Raw genomic sequence first — 15,102 nt, 5'->3', positions numbered from 1 at the left:
AGGATGCACTTCGGTTGAGATTATTCTCTTTCTCACTTAGAGGGAAGGCTTTGGACTGGTTTTAAAGGCTACCCAACCATTCCATCACTACTGGATATGAGTTGGCGGATAAATTCATTGCAAAGTTTTTCTCGCCTGGACATATGGCATCTTTGAGGGATGAGATCTTAACTTTCAAGCAGGAGCCCAACGAACCATTACATGAGATATGGTAGAGATACCGAACCATGGTAAAGGAATGTCCCAACAATGATATGATTGAGGCAATGATACAACAAATATTCTACCGGAGCATTAACACAACAAATCAATGCATAGTGAACCAACTTGCCGGGGGTAATTTCATGAAGCTGTCTTATGATGAGACCTGTGACATTCTTGATGAGATGGCTAACACGTCCTCCACTTGGCAAAGTAGAGCCAATGTGCCACAGGGTTACCCCACGGTCATCCACTTGCACAAAGAGCTCCATGATTATGGGCAGGCAATAGCAGAGCTGACAACAACAATGAACCAGCTAGCAAAGGCACAGTTATAGCAGGTTCAAAATCCAAGACAGGTAAATGCTATAGAGGGTGTCAACATGTTAGTAAACAAACGAAAACAAAGAGGTCAACAGAACCAATGGAGTTCAGATCAATATGACAATGATAGTGGTGGATTCCAAGATGATGGTTATGATGGGCAGAATGAAGAAGTGCAATATGTGAACAATTATCAGGGCCAAAGGGGCAATTCTTCCAACCAACAATAATGGAGACCCCAAGGTAATTGGGAAAATCAACAACAAGGGAATAGTAATTGGGGGAATAACAACCAAAATGCAAACTGGGGCAACCAGAACAATAATCAGAACAATCAGGGTAATTGGAGCAACAACTGGGGTGGAAAGAACAATCAGGGTGGTTGGCATAATGGCAACCAAGGAAATGGGGAGCAAGGCTTTCAAAGGCCCCCAATGTATCAACAACCGAACAATCCACCCTTGTTTTCCTCCCAAGGTCCTAGTTCTTCCAATAATGACATGGGGAGAATTGAAATGATGTTTGAACAAATGATGAAAAAGAATGTTGACTCTGATGCCCAGTTGGCATCCCACAATACTTCAATCAGAAACTTGGAGGTTCAATTAGGCCAAATCTCACAATCCTTGAATACTCGCCCTAAGGGGGTGATACGGTAGTCAACCCAACGGGTGGGAATAATTCCGGACATGTAATGACGGTAAGTGGACGAGGCGGTGATATGAATGCCTCCAAACAAAAAGAAATTTTGAGTGATGAAGTTGAGTTGCAAGAAGATGAGATTCCTTTGGTGGTTGAAAATGTGATTGATGAGAACATAAATGAGGAAGTGAGGATTGATATCCATGAGGCCGAGGTGGAAACTCAGAATGACGTGAACCCGTCTAGGTAACACGTAATAGACATGCCAAAAACGGTTATGTCTAAAGCCAAGGCTCCTTTGCCAAGGTCACCTCCACCTTATCCTCAAAGGCTCGCGAAGCAGAAAAATGAGAACCAGTTTAAGAAGTTTATTGACATGATGAAGAGTTTGTCCATCAATGTGCCTTTGGTGGAGGCTCTAGAGAAAATGCCGGGTTATGCTAAATTCATAAAAGACTTGGTGACAAAGAAAAGATCCCTGGATTGTGAGACTATCAAGATGACCCACAAAGTTAGTGCAATAGTTCACTCAATGGCTCCGAAGCTAGAAGATCCTAGTGCTTTCACCATTCCTTGCACCATTAGGAGTGCAAACTTTGCAAAAGCTCTATATGATTTGGGGGCAAGTATCAACTTGATGCCCTACTCAATTTTCAAGACTTTGGGTATTGGGCAACCGAGGCCGACTTTCATGAGATTGCAAATGGCGGATAGAACAATAAAGAGACCTTTGGGTATAATTGATGATGTTCTTGTCCGGGTGGACAAATTTATCTGGCCGGCTAATTTTGTGATCTTGGATTGTGAGGTAGATTATGAGGTTCTGATCATATTAGGAAAACCTTTCCTTGCTAATGGGAAGGACTTAGTTGATATGGAAGCAGGGGAACTCACCTTCCGAGTGGGTGATGAGAAAGTGGTCTTTCATGTGTGCAAGTCAATGAAGCAGCCCAACAGTTCTGAAGTGTGCTCTTTTGTGGATCTTGTCATGGTTGTGATAGTTGATGATACTAGTGCAATGATCAATGTGGAGGACCCTCTTGAGGCAGTATTGTTGAATCTTGATATAAATGAGGATGAAGGCCGAGTGGAGTGCGTCAATGCTTTACATGGAATGGGCTCTTACTCTTATAAGCCTCGGAAACTCTCTTTGGATCTTGAGAATAGGAAGACTCCACCAAAAAACCCTTAATCGAGGAACCTCCAGTGTTGGAGTTGAAATTGTTGCCTCCACACCTCAGGTATGAATTCTTAGGCCCTAGTTCAACTTTGCCAGTTATTCTTTCCTTTTGTCTTACTAACATGCAGGTTGACGCCACATTGGCGGTGCTCCAAAAGTGGAAGAAGGCAATTGGATAGACCTTAGCTGATATTCAGGGGATAAGCCCTGTATTCTGTATGCACAAGATTATTCTGGAAGATGATGCAAAGTCCTCCTTGGAACATCAAAGGAGGTTGAACGAGGCAATGCAAGAAGTTGTGAAAAAAGAGGTAATCAACTGGTTGGATGCCAGGGTTGTGTATCCCATCTCTAATAGCTCTTGGACTTCTCCGGTGTAATGTGTGCCGAAGAAAGGTGGTATGGTTGTGGTTACCAATGCAAAAAATAAGTTGATTCCTATAAGAACTGTCACCGGGTGGAGGGTGTGCATGGATTACCGCAAGTTGAATAAAGTGACCCGCAAGGATCACTTTCCATTGCATTTTCTTGATCAGATGCTAGACAGACTTGATGGGTGTGCCTTCTACTGTTTCTTGGATAGGTATTCTGGGTACAACCAAATTTTGATTGCTCCGGAAGATTAGGAGAAGACCACTTTCACTTGTCCATATGGTACCTTTGCCTTTTCTAGGATGTCGTTTGGGTTGTGTAATGCACCAGCTACATTCCAACGGTGTATGATGGCTATTTTCACCGATATGGTGGAAGATATTTTGGAGGTTCTCATGGATAGATTTAGTGTTGTGGGTGACTTGTTTGATAAATGTTTGAAAAATCTTGATAGAGTGTTAGCCCGTTGTGAAGAAACCAATCTTATACTTAATTGGGAGAAATGCCACTTCATGGTTCAGGAGGAAATAGTTCTTAGGCATAAAATTTCAAAGCATGTTATAGAGGTAGACAAAGCAAAAATTGAAGTGATTTCAAGGCTCCCTCCCCCTACTTCGGTCAAGGGAGTTAGAAGTTTTCTTGGGCATGCGGGGTTCTACCGGAGATTTATCAAAGACTTTTCGAAGGTAGTGAATCCCTTGTGCAAGTTATTGGAAAAAGATGCCAAGTTCGTGTTCAATGAGGGATGTATGCAAGCCTTTGAACTTCTCAAGCATAAGTTGACCACCACTCCTATTATTACCGCACCCAATTGGAGCTTGCCTTTCGAGCTTATGTGTGACGCGAGTGATGTTGTGGTTGGGGCGGTTTTGGGTCAAAGAGTGAACAAAATATTTCATACGGTGTACTACGCGAGCAAGACAGTGAATGATGCTCAAGTGAACTACACGGTGACTGAGAAAGAACTATTGGCTATTGTGTTTGCAATGGAGAAATTTTGGCTGTATCTCATGGGTGCCAAGGTCATAGTTCATACCAATCATGCCGCACTCTGGTACTTGATGACGAAGAAGGATTCCAAAGCTAGGCTGATGCGATGGGTCTTGTTACTTCAAGAGTTTGATTTGGAGATTGTGGACCGGAAGGGTAGTGAAAACCAAGTGGCGAACCACTTGTCCCGCTTGGAGGAAGAGGGGAGGCCTCGTGATGGCCTAGAGATCAATGATTCATTTCTCGATGAGCAACTCTTTTCTGTGTCTATGAATGGTATGCCATGGTTTACGGACGTTGCTAATTTCCTTGTGACTGGTATAATCCCGTGTGAGATCTCTTCTAACCAAAGAAAGAAGCTCAAACGGGATAGTTTGGACTTCTATTGGGATGAGCCGTATTTGTTCAAAATCTGCACAGATGGTGTGATCCGAAGGTATGTCCCGAAGGAAGAGCAATTGAGTATCTTAGAGGCTTATCATTCCTCTCCCTATGGTGGCCATCATGGCGGGGCGAGGACGGCTTCAAAGGTTCTTAGTTGTGGGTTTTATTGGCCAACTTCGTACAAAGATGCAAGTGAACTTGTGAAGAAATGCGACGAATGTCAAAGAGCGGGTAGAATTTTGAAGAAAGATGAGATGCCTCTTAATACCATTCTTGAAATTGATATTTTTGATGTGTGGAGCATTGATTTCATGGGCCCATTTGTTAGCTCGTGTGGGAACACATACATTCTAGTGGCAGTTGACTATGTTTCAAAGTGGGTTGAAGCGGTGGCTTTGCCCAACAATGAGGCCCGAAGTGTTGTTGCATTTCTCAAGAAGAACATTTTTACTAGGTTTGGCACTCCTCGAGCAATCATAAGTGATGGGAGGTCTCATTTTTGTAATCGAGCTTTTGACACTTTGCTTTCAAAGTATGGTGTCAATCATAAAGTTTCTACTCCTTATCATCCTCAGGCGAGTGGCCAAGTTGAAGTCTCAAACAGGAGACTTCAACTAAATTCCACTTGCAGAAAATGGTTAAATTACGAGGCAGTGGAGGAAAACAAAAGGTAAAAGGAGAGTCCTCCCGGGGTAGGGGACAAGGTATGATCAGATTGACCCCCCAAGTCCGGCAGGCAATCAAGGATACCAGAAAATCAATCAAGGCTGCGGATAGAGCTGCTTCCCAGTCGGAAAGTGAGTATTTGCCCTCCCAGGAGGCATCCGACTCCGAATCAGTTCCAGAGTATGTTCCTGACTGGTCGGAGAGGCACAGATTGAGAGATACACCTCTAGGCACTCCTACTGCTCAAGATTTAGTTGCAATTTCTTCTGAGTTATCTGGGGGCTCAGCTGATGGCAGTGGTAGTGAAGCATTTACTTCTCCTAGTGGTTCATCACCTGGAGAGGATCCTATCGACGATGAGGTTTCGAATAAAGAGGGAGTGGGTGTGCCACAATCCGGGGGTGTGGAGAGAACTAGAAACCTCAAGGTATGGAAAAGGAGATTCGTCAGTGAGATTGCTTACCATAAATTTCGAGAGTGGTGGCCTGAGAGGAAGTTGATACTTGAACGGAGATTCATTGACAAAGATTTTCTGCCTCACAATCCTAATGTGTAGAGGCAATTCAGGGAGAGACTAGGCTGAGATTACTTTACATGCAATGTTGAGGAGGCAAATGAGCACCTAGTCAAGGAGTTCTTCTCTAATTTTACCCACATCAAAAGGGCACGAAAGTGACTAAGGTGCGGAACTTGATAGTGAAGTTTGATGGAAAGACAATAATTGACTACCTGGGCTTTCCGGAGGAGGATGAAACATTATACTTAGAAAAGGTAACCTTAGGTGAGGATGCCCGTCCATGGATAGCAGAGTACTTGGCACTCCCAGGTACCACCCTAGCATGGTTGACAACCGGAGTCCAAATTTTGAGGAGAACCCTGAACTTTGAGGCAAAAGAGTGGGAGACCTTTGTTTGCAGCAGGCTAGACCCTACCACTTATGAGAACTCTCTTCATGTCTCCCGGGCTATATTGGTGGCTTCTATCATGGTAGGGTACCCGATCAACATTGGGAATATGAGTCCAGGGTGATTACTAGGATGGTGAATGAAGGTGATAGATCCTACCCCTTCCCAAATTTCCTGACAATGTACTTTAAGGATCAAAATGTGGAGAAAAGAAAATTTGATGTGAAAGTGAAACCCAAGGCATCTTTCTCCTGGTATAGTCTCAAGGGGATGACAACCCCAAAGATCCTAAAGACAAAGCCACTACTTCTATTGGCCAGTCTGAAGAGCCAGTAGTAGTAGTAGCTTCTTCTTAGCCTCCTTCAGCTACACCAAACATTGCCCCAGGACCCTCTACTTTCACAGTTTCAGATATTCCCTCATCCACAACCAACCTTTTGACTGCCCACCGTTTGAGCCAAACCCTTGCCAGTATTAACAACTGTATGCAAACAGATACTTCTAAGTTGTCTGTGCTTTCTAGCTCGGTGGCAGCCCAGTCTATACCTCCACAGCCACAGATTCCACCCTCAGTGGAGGAGACTCTCAAGGAGCTTCTGGACAACCAGAAGAAGCTCCTAGAGAACCAGAAGTTAACATTGGATGATGTGGGTACTCATGGAAAAGCACTGAAGGAGTTAGCAAAGGAAACAAAGAAGTTGAGAAAGACTCGAGCATCAAAGGAGTCTATGAAGGAGCTGAGGGGCGAAGTGGAGAAAATGAAAGCTGATCACTTGCCATTGGAGTTGTTATTGCATGACTCGGTTCCAGCAACCCAGCCTGAGCAGGAGTTGGAGAGGCCAGCAAAGAGGAAAAGGGTGATCCCCCGTGCTGATTATGATGTGATAGAGTTGGAGGACCCGTAAGGAGGTTCCTCTAGCCAGCCTCAGGACCCAGTGCAGGCCCAATTCCCGGTGTAGACACAGGTTACAGGGATCCAATCACAGGTTCCCGAGCAGTCCGAAGACCCAGGGACCCAGGCTCATGATCCTATGCAGACGGAGGGCTAATAGGGAGTTTTGTTTACTCTCTATCTTATTTTGAGCTATTTTTGGTTAGTTAGCATTGGGGACAATGCTAGCTTTTATTTGAGGGGGTAGCCCTATTTGGATGATATGGTATTGTAAATATGATACTATTTTCTTTTTATTATGCTTTGATTTTCACTTTTGGTATGTACATAATTTTACCATTTTATTTCAGTTTTCATACTTTGCAACTTTGGTCTGTATATAAAGTTACTCTCTGATGTATATATTCATTCCCCCTTATGTATATTCTTCTAAATCCCCTCTTGTATATATTCATTCTACTTTCTGCATTTTTTCTTTCATAGCTTCTTATTTTGAGTTTTGCGTTCAATAAGCCTTTGGTTTTCTTAATGCCACGGTTCTTTTCAAAGGTGGAATTTGTGTGAGCCGGTTGGCTCTTCCCGATAATGAATGGCATGACAACCTTCTTAAGGGTTTGAGTCTATTTTCTTTTTGCTTTTGTGTAAATAGTAGCTAGTGAGTAATGGTGCCTCAAGCAAAGCTTCACTTGGGCCTAACACATTTGCCTTTGATATTATGGTCAAAAAAAATTGTTGTGTATAGGATGGTGAAAGTTGTGACCTTGAGACTCTTATGTTGGCCGATAATCATCAAGTGATTTTTCGAGACCATTGTGTTGCTCAAATCTTAGCTAAGGTTGTTGTGGGCCCCCGACTCTGTCTCTTTAGCAATCCTATAGTTTGTGTGACGAGAATTTGAATTGCAAGTCCAAGTCTCATGTCATTAGTCTAGAACTTGCCCTGAATGCTTGTCTAGGCGAAATTCTAAGTGTAGTTTGACTTGAGAAGTGATTATAGGATCTCCTTGATCCGAATGTTATTTTGAAAACTTCCATAACTTACCAATGATAATATCTCTAGTCAACCCTTTTGAGCCATAGCCCTTTTTCTTTCAAAGACCATGATACAAGCCTTTACCCGTTCTAAAAACGACCCTCTCTTGGCACCCGATATTTCCTTAGCACAAGGCAAAAGCATAAGTTTAGGGGGGAGAGACGAGGAATGCAACAAAGTGGTAAAAGGTACAAAATGGAGAAAAGGAAAGACAATGAAAAAGAAAGAAAATCAAAAAGTTAAAAAGAATGAACAATGTAGAAGAAATGAAGGGATTCAATAAACGAAAAGAGATGAAAGGTATGGAAAGTTTAGAAAGGAGAAAAAGGTTTGAAAAGAACAAGAAAGAGTGATTGTGTGTCTCTCTAACCCCTAAAAAGAAGTAAATGACTCAAATAGTCAAGAGAATGCGTGCCAAAATGAAGAAATGAAGTGCTTAAGGGAAGATGAACCTACTTAGACCAAATATTTTCTACCCTGAACCAAAAGCCTCCACTACATCTCCACAAAAGCCCTATATAATCTTGAGTTAAATGAAGTTTACATTAGTGGTGACTCACATAAGGGGAAAGCTTATGATACTTAGAGTCGGACTTGTGACCTTTCTTTGAGAGAGATGAGTGTGTTTACACTATCCTCGTTCTGAGTGCTACAATCTAAAAGTGAGGTTTGCTTAGGGAGAGTTGAGGATGTATGAGTTTGGGATCCACAATGACCAAAGTAGTAGAAAGAGTTTCCCTGATGGGTTGAGTCAACTCTTGATGCTCTTGTGTCGCACTAAAACCATGGTGCTTAGAAGGTCGAATGTTGTTAATGATTCATTTGAATTGAGGGCAATTGTTAGTCCCAATTGATGCAAGATGAGGTCACTTTAGGTCAGCTGAATTTTCTTGGTTTTACTCTTAAAGAGATGGGACTTATTTTGTTTTCTTGAGGACAAGCAAAAGTTTAAGTTTTGGGGAGTTGATAACTAGGGATTCTAGTTCATTTTACACTCCTTTTTACTTGAGTTATGATTAAAAATGTATACAATAGTCCCAAAGGCTTACATGTTGTGCTTGTTTGCAGGGTTTGGTCAAAAAGGTGACAAGTAGTCAAAACCAGCTCAAAAATGAGTGAAACATGCACAAGTACCAAGAACAAGTTAAAGCATAGTTGCAATAGACCCACCGCGGCCGCAATCCATTTAGTGCAGTCCGCGGTGAGGAGATTCAGAGAGGTGCAGAATTTGGAAGCTCAAGCATTGCGGCCGCAACCCATTTTGTGCGGACCGCCGCACCCTCTTTGTGGCCGTAATCCATTTTATACGATTTGCGGAGAGGGGATTCAGAGAGTTGATAGTTTGGACGATGGAAGCCAGTGGGGTCCACGGAGCATTTTATGCGGACCGTAATGAAGCCACCGTGGCCACGGTGCATTTTATGCGGCCCGCGGTGGCCAGATTCAGAGAATGACAATTCAAGCCAAAAAGCCTCATTGCGGTCCGCGGTGCATTTTATGCGGACCATAGTACCTCCGTCAGGGGTATTTTTGTCCATAAAATTCGGCCTGGTATAAATACTTTCTTTTCACATTTTTAAGGTATCTTTTGTAATCTGTTAGAGACCATAGCACGTGAACGGCGTTTTAGTTCCATTTTGAGTAATTTGTAGCTAGATTAACACTGAATCTTCATTATCTTAGTTTGTAATCAAATCATATGGGTTATTCTTCATCTATTTATTTGTTTTCTTCCACTATTATGAGTAGCTAGACCCATTAGCTAGGGTTGTGGCTCAACCCTAGTGTGGGTATTTGATGAGTCTTTTTATTTAAGGCTTAGATGTTTATGGGTGTTTGATATTTGGACTGATTTATGTTTTCCATGTTGAATTAGTGGTTGCAAATACTAATTATGCCTATTTGACTTGAGTTCTTCTTGAGAAAGAGAGCTTAAGTCTAGGAAAATCAGCCCAACAAGGAATTAGGGTGTAATCAAGAGATTGATAGCCCCAATTAAAGGGTTAAATCTAGAGATAGTAATACCCGACTCGAGCCTACATTGCTTGCACAATTTGACACCCAGTTGGTCTTGAGAAAGTCAATTAGGGCAAAGTCGCTCAAGCTACCGAGAGGTATAGAGTGAGTAATTCCGTGCATTGGCTATATAACAATCCCCAACATAATATCTTTACCTTAGGTTTTAGATCCCGTCAAGTATTCACCTAGGAGGAAGTCACTTCACTAGTGCCTCTTTAACTATTTAGAAAACCTTACAAGCAACCATTCTTAGTTTAATTTAGAATCTCTTTAGTATAAAAGTAGAAGTAACAAACAACAATTATGATTGAAAGTGTAATTAAGAGCACTACGCATCTCTAGTATAGAGAGGAATCCAATTCTCAATTCTAGCTCCCCATAGATTCGATCCCGACTATCTCGGGTAAAATCTGCTTCGACCGCTCTTGCCACTTTATAGTGGTGTAGGATTGGCACTGATCACTGTTCTAGGTGTTATTTTGGCGATTTGTTCGTGTGAACAAGTTCGTATGATGCTTTAGGACTTGTGTGCATGTTTGGTTTGGAGCCCCGAGGGCTCGGTGAGTTTCGGATAGGCTACAATATGATTTGGACTTAGAGAAAATTCTGGTTTCTACAGCTTCAGTGCTTTCTGGTTTTCTTCTTCGCGTTCGCGAAGCTACTCTCGCGAACGCGAAGTGTAAGCTAGGTTGGGGGTGGTTTTGTTCAATGCGAACGCGAGGCCATGGTCGTGAATGCGAAGCACTGGGGGGGTCTGCTCTTCGCGAACGCGACTGGCAACGCGCAAACGCATAGAGTAAATTGAAGTGGGTTGGGAATCTTTAGATTGTTATACGCGAGCGCGAACCAAGGCTCGTGAACGCGATAGCCGGTGGGACAGACCATCACGAACGCAAACAACCTTTCGCGAAAGCATAAGCCTTCTAGGCTGCGACCCTTCGCGAACGTGGCAGGCTCTTCGCGAACATGAAAAAGTCCTGCCCAGTGATTTAAAAACAGAACTAAAATGGGATTTTTGCCATTCTCTCTAAAATTTCAAAACTAGAAGACCTAGGGGTGATTTTCAAAAGATAATTTCTTCCCCAAAGTGTTGGTAAGTGATTCTAAACCACTTTCTTTCAATTACCCATTGCATTTCATGAATTTTCAACCTAAAATCTAGAGTGTTTTATGGTAGAATTGTGGGTTTTTGGATAGAAACTAGGGATTTAGGAAATTGGGGATTTAGACCTCGAATTGAGGTCAGATTCCAAAATCAATTTATATATTCGGGTTCGGGGGTGAATGGGTAAATAGATTTTGGTCCGAACCTCGGGTTTTGACCAAGCGGGTCCGGGGTCAGTTTTTGACTTTTTGGGAGAAGTTTGAGAAATCTAAATTTATGCATTGTAGTTGATTCCTTTAGCAATAGTTGATGTTATTGAGTTAATTGTGGCTAGATACGAGTGGTTTGGAGGTGGATACTAAAGGAAATGTTGTAATTGAGCCTTGAGTGGCCCGTAGAGCGAGGTAAGTGTCGTTGATGTTATTGAGTTAATTGTGGCTAGATACGAGTGGTTTGGAGGTGGATACTAAAGGAAATGTTGTAATTGAGCCTTGAGTGGCCCGTAGAGCGAGGTAAGTGTCGTGTCTAACTTTAACTCGAGGGATTAGGAACCCTTGACTTATTTGCTATATGAAATCCATGTGAGCGGTGTATAGGTGAGGTGACGAGTACTTATGCACCGCCAATTTACCTGTTTTGCCTATTTTTCCCATTCCTCTCATGTTGTCTCATTTTCTGTCATAACTGCTACATGTTTTACTTGTATTTCCATGCTTAATTGCTACTTGTTAGACATTATTCCTCTTTGCTGAAAGTACTAGTTATTTCGTAGTTTCGTTGCCTCCTATTATTTGCTTAAGTTGGTTATCGGTACTTTCAAGGAATATTCTAGATTGGTCTCTCTGAGTAGTATTACCTGTGTAAAGTCTTCTAGTGTATAAGCTCCCTAATTGTTTTCGTTTGAAGTTGAGGCCTTATGAAGGGTTATGTGATTTGAATTGTGTAATTTCTATACTTGATGAGTATCTGATATTGATATAGTAGGATTGGGTTGCGTGCTGCAACAAATGAAATAAGGGTGATATATTGAGGAAGAAGGGTGAAATGATATGTACGACTGGATCGGGTTGCACGCCGCAATAGGTGTAATAAGAGTGGATTGTGGTGAAATAAGGCTGAATTGTGATTGTGATGATTGTGATATGGTGGGATCGAGTTGCACGCCGCAACAACCTTTATGCTTATACTTTTCCTTGACTATGTTAGCCGAATGGTAGTCTTAAATTGCACTTAAGGATTGGTAATGACTGAACACTGATGATATGCTTCGACAACTGTATTTATTTCTTGCAAGTTACTAGTCTATTCTATCATGTCTTCTTTCTGCTTTTATTATACACTGTATGCAGGTTATATTGAAATTGCCCCGTCGTAACCTCGTCACTCCTTCGTCGAGGTTAAGCTCGACACTTACTAGTACATGGGATCAGTTGTACTAATACTGCACTCTGCACTTCCTGTGCAGATTTTGGAGCAGGTTCGGGCTGATCAAGAGGTTGACAGTAGGATTCACTTGCTTGGAGACCCAAGGTAGTCCTGTTGGCGTCCGCAGGCCCTGACGTCCGCTTCTATACTCCATACTTTACCATTTTTCTTATTACGTAAATAGTTGTATTTTCTTTCGGACAAATACTTGTAGTAAAATCTTAGAATGTTCGTGTATTGTGACACCGCATTCTGGGTAGTAATAGTATATAATCAAAGTGGCTATTTACGTACTTCCGCATTCATTTCGACTTGTTTTAGCTTGTTTATTGTTAATCACTGAAACGTAAAAGAATTGGCTAATAAAACTCTAATGTTGGCTTGACTAGCAAGTGTGATGTTAGGCGCCATCACGGTCCCAATGATGGAAATTTTGGGTCGTGACACAATAAGCCTCCAAATTATAGCGATTTGTGAAAACTCCTCTTATATCAATGACCGTTTTTCCGTAATAGCCCCAACAAGCTCTAATAAGGTTTAAAATCATTTGAATAAGGAATTTTTTTAAACAGACGATGAAAACTCTTAAAGCAAAAATAAATAAAATATGATTATTTTAGAACACTCAAATAAAAGATGAACTGAAATTACTTAATAAAATATAATATCAATTACTAATAGAAGAAATATTTTGTATTTTGTACATGTAGATTATTTTTATTCTCATTTTAAAATTAAGATAACCATGAACTTGTCCGGAACTTCCAATTACATGCTTAAACTTCACGGATGATATTTTTTTGGGGGGGAGGGGGAAGGAGAATTTCATTAATAGAGGTTACAGAGACATTACATCACTATTAGTAATAGTAGGAATAATACTTAGGTTTCCAAACACTGCTAGTGTATTACATATGGAGCTAAATACTAGTCTAGTAGTAGATGCTTCATTTTTGTCTTCTTGGATCATCCTCTTTACTGGATCTGGAGGTGAGTGCAAAATAATTGTAGTAAAGGTTAGATGTTGTTGTTTGGAACCCAATTTACACAAAAAGTGTGCCACTTTGTTGCCTTCACGGAAGCTATGTCGGACACTGGATTTCCCAATCTCTTCAACAAGTACTGCATTCCAAGAGAGTGTTAGTATAAGCAGGAAAGATATATGTTCGAGTAGTTGGATCGTGTCCATCGAATCAGTGTCAATCTCCAGTGGTGCTAGTCTTTTGTCGTGTGCCATTTTTAGACCTGCATAAAGTGCTTGTAACTTTGCATGGGCAAAGTTATAGGCTTTGATTTTGTTAGCAAATCCTACAATCATGTCCCTTGACTATTTCTTATTACGCCTCAATGCCTCCAGTATTATGATTATCCAAGGAAACATCTATGCTTAATCTGTAGGTGTGAGGTGGTGGTGGGTACCATTTAATGTGTACAGGAATTTTGTGCATGGTGCATTTGTAGTTGGAGGCTAGTAGTTTAAACTCAATGGTTCGTATGTTAACCATTTGGTAGTTTAAGTTCTTTGAGTAGTTGTGGAAGCAGTTATTGTTTCTATTTAGCCAGAGGTGTCATATTGCAAAAGGAAATACATCTTCCCAAGTTATGCAGTTGTGAGTAACCGGTATTTGTAGGTCTTTAATAGCTAGTAGCTAGTGTTTGTTGTGAGGGATGGTGTTGATCTCAATGCTTGTATTGTCCCAGAATGTGTGTGCTACTGTGCACTCAAGGAAGATATGAGTTATGGTTTCTTCTGCCACCCTAGAAACCGTGCAAGTACTGTCATTTGAGACTCCAATTTGATGAAGATAAGAATTAGTAGGTAATCTATTTTTAAAGCATTGCTAGAGGAAAAATTTAATTTTGTTTAGGGTATGTAGCTTCCAAATCCAATCATAGTCGTTGGTCTTTTGGATGTGTTGGTGAAGTAATTTGTATGCTGAATGGGTTGTGAAGATGCCATTTGTGTTGAGCATCCAAATGGGTGTGTCTATGGCTAGGGGGTTTGTTGATATGGAGATGGAGGAGGTATCGTTTGAAATACTACTGGGTAGTTCAAAGGATATTTTGGACCAGTTCCACTGATCATTTGCCCAAACCTGATCAAGGGTCAAGTTACTATCATTCTTGTTAAGAGGACCCTGAATGATTGAGCAGATATTTGTTTTGTTAGGGGTCCAACATCCATAGTAGAAGTTTATAGATTTACCATTGCCAACATCCCTAGACAATCCTTTGGTAATGGTTTCTCATCCTTTCAGGACATTTTTCCAAATGAAGGAGGTATTCTTAGCATTAGGTTTATTATTGTTTTTTTGGATTAGAGTATTTGCCCACATGGTTGATGAATTGGTGAATTATCTCCATGCAAGTCCTGCTAGAATGGCCTGGTTTTTGTGCCATGCTTTAGGTATCCCCAGGCCCCCCAATTCTTTTGGAAGGGTTACAATATCCCAAGAGATGTAGTGTATCTTTTTTTTAATTGGGGTTGTGCCCCAAATAAAATCCTGCTGGATTTTGTCAATTTGATGAAGGATCTTTTTTGGGAGGGATATGTACTGCATATTATGATTAGGGATGGCATTGAGGGCAGGCTTTGCTAGGGTTGTACGTCCCGCTAGAGTTAGGAACTTTGTTTTCCAGTTTGAAAGTTTGTTCCTCATATTGTCAATTACAAATTGGAAGTCGGAAGGTTTAGGCTTGTTATTAGTTATGGGAAAACCTAAATACTTGCCAAATTGGCTAGTTGGATTAATATTAAATAGGTCGATTGCATAGTCTTTCATGGCATTTGAGCAGTTTCCGGAGAAGAGAATTTTGGACTTGGTGTTATTAATTTTGTGACCTGATAGGGAACAAAAGGTTGCTAAGGAGTGAAGAATGGTATTTATGGATTTTTCATTGGCTTGGGCCATGAATGTCAAGTCATCTGCATAACAAATGTGTGATAGATGGGGTCCTTTTGGCC

This window comes from Nicotiana sylvestris, chromosome 6, assembly GCF_000393655.2.
Source record: "Nicotiana sylvestris chromosome 6, ASM39365v2, whole genome shotgun sequence".
NCBI classification, from domain to species: Eukaryota; Viridiplantae; Streptophyta; class Magnoliopsida; order Solanales; family Solanaceae; genus Nicotiana; species Nicotiana sylvestris.
This window is presented reverse-complemented; position numbering follows the sequence as displayed.